The sequence below is a fragment of the Triturus cristatus genome, chromosome 4_2, assembly GCF_964204655.1.
Source record: "Triturus cristatus chromosome 4_2, aTriCri1.1, whole genome shotgun sequence".
Classification (NCBI taxonomy): Eukaryota; Metazoa; Chordata; class Amphibia; order Caudata; family Salamandridae; genus Triturus; species Triturus cristatus.
Genome location: NC_140586.1, coordinates 172,315,101 through 172,321,100, shown reverse-complemented (window position 1 = coordinate 172,321,100; position 6,000 = coordinate 172,315,101).

The following is a 6,000-nucleotide window of genomic DNA, read 5'->3' as shown; positions in this document are numbered from 1 at the left end:
CGGGTTGGAAAATACTGTCGACGGAAATACAAGAGCAAAGAAAAATACTACACTAAATGTCGATTTGGATTTCCTAGACCTGTTCTTTCAAATGGAAGAGTAAACAGTTTTATGTCAGCTGTGAGACATACTATCACAAGAAAATCACCTAAGAATACCTACAACCTTAAAAGAAAAGAAGAATCAAAAAATATAAATGACTACAACCCAGTCATTTTATCCATGTGGAACGCTAACATGGATATACAGTATGTAGCTGACAATTCCATTGCTGTTGCACGATATGTAACGTCTTACATTACGAAATCAGAAAAAACAGAATTGAAGGAAATGTGGGAAGAGATTTCTCACGAGAAGACTGTCAGTAAGAAGCTGTACAGTTTCAGTTTGAAGATGTTATCGCATCGAGAAATTGGATCCTACGAATGTTCAGATAGGTTATCTTCTGCAAGTCTCTACTCGAAGTCAAGAAGAATAATTTGGGCAAGTTTAGGCCTTACAGCAATGAGAAATCGGGTACTGAAATCTGTTGGAGAAATTGAATATTTGGCCGAGAATGACCCAGAAAGTACAGATATATTGAAAACAAACATGTTGGACACATATTATCCCAAGAGAAGTCATCATCTGGAGAACATGTGTCTCTATGAAGTGTTGCAGAACTACATTTATTCACGGAAAGCTGCAGAAGACATTAATAATGGAAAATATAAAGTTGTTGGTGAAGAAGGATGTTTGGTGAAGCAAACCAAAGGAAGTTTGATAAATCACCGGAAGCTGAGTTGCGACACTACCGACAAGAAAGAATTTTACTACTTGGCTCTTTTACAGTTGTTTAAACCATGGCGTACAGAGGATGAACTACTGGGAGAATTTCAAAGCTATGAGGATTCATTTAATGCTTGCAAAGACAGCATACAATGCAATACATTCACAACTTATCTGCAAATGTTAAATGAAGAAATTGAACAGGAAACTACAATTGCAGCAGAAATAGCTAGAGACAGTTCTCAGGACAGCCAAAGTTCAGGAACACACAGTCAAGATCCCCTAGGACAACCAATCGTTGAAAATGAAGCATCAATAGCCATGAATGAAGTGGAAACGGCTATGAATCAAGCTCAAGAAGAATTTATAGACTTAGAAAATTTGGAAAGACAACTGAATCAAGAGCAGCAACAAATTTATGAAGAGATCAAAAACAAAATTGATCACGGATTTCTACATGTAAAAAAAGAGTGCTCATGCAAATCATTTCATCCAATCAGGATGTATGTAAGCGGACAAGCTGGCACTGGAAAAAGTTTCCTAATTAAAGTCATCAGAAGCTGCCTAAAGCAAAAAACGGATTCTACTTTGTCTTGTGTGGTTACTGCTCCAACTGGGTTAGCAGCATATAACATAAAAGGAAACACCTTACATCGTTTGCTAATGTTACCAGTGGAGCATGAGAACAAAATACAATTCAACAAGCTAACTGGAGAAGCATCCTTGGAAGTTTCACGAGTATTGAAGAAGATGCAAGTTCTCATTATTGATGAGGTGAGCATGGTATCAAACTTAATGCTTGCCTTTGTGCATTTAAGAATGCAGCAAATTTTGAAGACAGACTATGACGTGTTATTTGGTGGAAAACACGTCATAGTTTTTGGAGATCTTTTGCAACTTACTCCAGTTAAAGGACAACCAGTGTTTAATACTGTGACACATGAAGACACGAAGAAGTCATTGGGAAGCATCGGAAATACAAATATTTGGTCCTTCTTTGAGTACAAGGAACTTACAACTAATATGAGGCAAGCAAACGATGAAGAATATGGAAGTATTCTGAAAGATATCAGAATTGGACTACTCACAGAAGTTGGCAAAAAAGCATTACAGAGTCGGCTGCTACATAATTTATTTCCAAAGGAAGAAATAGTTGCAGAGAAAATATACAAGAATATTGCAGAAAACAAAAGTGTCATCTGCTTAATGCCAACTCTACGTGAATGCTCAATATTCAATGAGGAGCTTTTGAAATTGGAAAAGGAAGAGATCAGGAAATTGGAAGCAGTGGACAAAATTGAGGATGGAAGAATTACTGTCACAGTAACAGGCAAACTGAAAAATAAATTGGACTCACTAGAGAAGAACATCTCCAAAACAGCTGGATTAGAAAAAAATCTATATGTTTGCATGAACTGTAGAGTGTTTTTAAGGAGAAATTTGGATGTTGAGAAAGGTTTAGTTAATGGAGCGATGGGAAGAGTTGTGGGTTTTATTAATTATCAGAAAAAAGAAGGAATTGAATGTTTAAAAATAAAATTTGATCAGATAGATGAAGTTAAAGATATTTGTCGTTGTACAGTTCGTTTTATGCTTGTGAAAGACTTATATGTACGTAGGAAGCAGTTTCCGTTTTCTCTAGCATATGCTGTAACTATTCACAAGTCTCAAGGATTGACTGTAGATTGTGCATTTGTGAACATTGGTTCAACTGTGTTCAAAGAAGGTATGGCATATGTTGCTTTGTCACGAGTCAAAACATTATCAGGTTTATTCATGATAGACTTTGAAGAATCAAAAGTTAGTGCTGATACAAATTGTGTAAAGGAGTATAATAGATTAAGAAGAAGCTATGCTCCTCATTTAGGTCAGTATCCTGTGTTGGAGAAACGTGTAGTTTCTCGTAAAAGGAAAAATGAGAATATCTGTAGTGAAGATGTAGAGAAGAGGAAAAAAAAGAGGAGTGATGTAATTGCAAGCAAAAAGAAAAAGGAAAATGAAGAACAGGTTGTAGGATGTCATTTTGAAAATAGCTCTGGTGTCAACTGCTACGCAAATGTAGTGCTGAATGTTGCATTTTATCTGGAAAGTTTGCAAGAGCAGATAATAGTAAATCAGGGAAAAAGATTCTGTTCAGAGCTGAGTCTCCTTTTTCAAAAGCTGAGTAAAGATAAAACTCAAATAGAAAGTGCTACTGACATTAGAAAACTTTTAGATGTATGTTCAGGACGAACACAGTTTTCTCAAAATGAACAGCAAGATGCACATGAATTTTTGATGTATTTTCTTCAGGTAGTGGAAGAAGAAGGAGTTCCCATTGACATTTTTTTTGGTCTCTCTTATAAATGGGAACATAGTTGTGATAATTGTTATAATATAAGTGGCTCTATTGTTGATAATGAAAGGTTTATTTATTTGACATTGCCAGAGAGTAAAACAGTCACTTTTGCAAAATTAGTTAAAGATGCTAATCATAGCATGAAATGTGGTGAGTGTAATTCTGACATGTTTTCAACATTAATTTTAAAGGAATACGGACAGTATGTAATTTTAATGATGCAACGATGTAGAGCTGATGGTTCAAAATTGGATACTTTAATAAAGAAGTTTACAGGACAGCAATTATCAATTTCAGGAAAAACTTTTGTAACTGTTGCAATAATTTTCCATGATGGACCTACTGTTACTTCTGGACATTACACAGTTTATCTTAAATGTGAAAAAGGCTGGACACTGTGTAATGATTCTCAATTGATTTTCAAACAACGTTTGCCTTTTGATTTAGCAAATTCATATCTAATCTTCCTGAAACCTAAATTTTAGAGAGACTTGGCAAGATCTGGACAAAACAATTTTACCATTTTACTGGATTACCATTGCAATTTTGTAAAAAAATTTTTTTTTAAATTATCATTTGGCCTAATGGAAAGATAACCAATTGTAATGTGGACTTTTTTAATTTTGAGATTATCGGTAACTTCTGCACATTTTATATTTTGGAATGTTATTGGACTGCCATTGGAAATTTTTTCAAAAATGATTTAAAAAATTACTATTTGGCCATGTGGAAAAGTAACCAATTCTATTGTGGACTAAATAAATTAATCAAAAAATTTTCGTGAACCAAAATGTTACAGAGAATCTGTGAGATCTGGACAAATTAAACTTTAGAATTTTATTGGATTACCGTTGGTAATTTAATCCAAACAAAAATTTAAAATTACTATTTGGCCTAAAGGAAATGAAATCAGATGTTTTTTGGAGTTATTTGAGATATAATATTGTGATTATACTTCTGAAACAAACATATCAGACGGTATTTTAAAGGAATAAGTATTGGTATTAGATGATATTTTTTTACAATATTATGCATTTCTATAATGTTAAGTTTAAGTAAAAAAAGAATCAGGGCTTTTTTAATACAATCTTTGTGATTGGTATTTTTTTTTGCCCGCTGTAAAATGATGAATGCAATTGCTTTCACAATTTATAGTGAAATGCAATATATTCTGAAAACAGCAAAAATAAGGCAAAAATATTTTTGGGGAAAAAATGTAAATATGTGTACTGTATTATAAAAAGTTTTAAAAATATTAATACTTTTTACTTTTTTTCCAGATAGATATAGAAAATTTACGAAAACTACAAACATTTTTAAAACTATTTTTTTAAAAAAGAAATGAATAAATATTTTTTCAGTGAGTATGGTAAGTCAATAATAATAATTGTAGTCTCTCAAGGTCAATGTAATGTCATAAATGATTTTTAGTGTTTTTTAAAAAAAAAAAAAAAAAAGTACGCGCACCGTACGCGTACGGTAAAAAAAAATAAAAAAAAGTTTTTAAAAACATATGTAAAAAAAAGATGAAAGATAAGGTTGGCTCTTAAAAGAACCGTTGTGTTCATGCAGGGACAGAGGAAAGAAAGATTGGGAATATTAGACGGTACGACAAGTGTGCTGATCTATTTTACTGTTCACCAGGGAAACACTGGTCTCCCTATAAGTAATTAGATCATGACAATGGGCGCACCGTACTTCAACCCTCGCAAACCGAGGGTTAATTTCCAGAGGGCCAGCAAAAGGAGATTCTCCCCCCACAGATGAAGGGCTCACCTGACCTGCAGAAGAAGGAGTCAGCCCTGCAGATGATGGTCCAGGCTGAGCTGCTGTGGATGTACTGGCTCGTCTTTCTGAAGAGTTACCTCCAAAAAGATGACCATGTGTCCTTCTGTGTACATCCTGGAGGTGTCTCTTCATGGTGTGATTCCCAAAGGAATACTTCCTGTCAGGATTACCTCTAGAAAGTACACGCTGACACAGCCTGCAAGTAACTAAGGGTGCATTCACCTTTTGCTGGCCTTCAGGAAAAGTAAAATAATCCCAAACATAAGAAGGCTTTTGTTTCCTCGCTCTCTGCCTCAAGACAGTGCTGCTGGTGCTAGCCTCACTCTCAGAAGGGCTCTGCTGTTCTGCCATCGTATCCCAAAGACAAACCAGCTCCTTCTCCTAAGGGATCACAAGCAGAAATGAGGGGAATGGGTGTGGTGTAGGAGAGTTCTAGAACTGAAAGTAGTTTCAACCAATCAAAAGTTGTGTTTCATGATCACATGACCAACCGTACGCTTACGGTACGCTTACGGCAAAAGTGCGCATGCGCGTAAAAAAGACACGCGCTTGCGCGCATGCGCATAACAGTCACTCCCCGACACTTCCGCGTAACGTGCGCGCGTGGCGTAAGCGCGCACGCGTCCCACGCGCAGTACGCGCGGCTACGCAAAGTGCGTAACTATACGCAAGCAGCGTAGAAAGATTACGGACGTTGCGTAAACCGTACGCTTACCGTGAGCTTACGGTACGCGTACTAAAAAAAATTTAAAAAAAAAAAAAAAAACTGGAAATAAATTTTACATGTTTCTTTTTAAAAATATATAAAAAAAACATATTAAAGAATTTTAAAAATTTAAGCATAGTCTTTATAAAAGGTAAGAAAATTAAATTAAAAATATGTTAGAAAAAATTGAAGAATAAAAAAAAAATTAGCATTTAAAAAACCTTGCAAATTCACTGAAAAAACCATGGGTTTCAAACACGTTATAGTTAGGAATTAGCATTTAAAAAACCTTAGAAATTCACTGAAAAAACCATGGGTTTCACACACGTTATAGTTAGGAATTAGCATTTAAAAAACCTTAGAAATTCAGTGAAAAAACCATAGGTTTCACACATGTTAT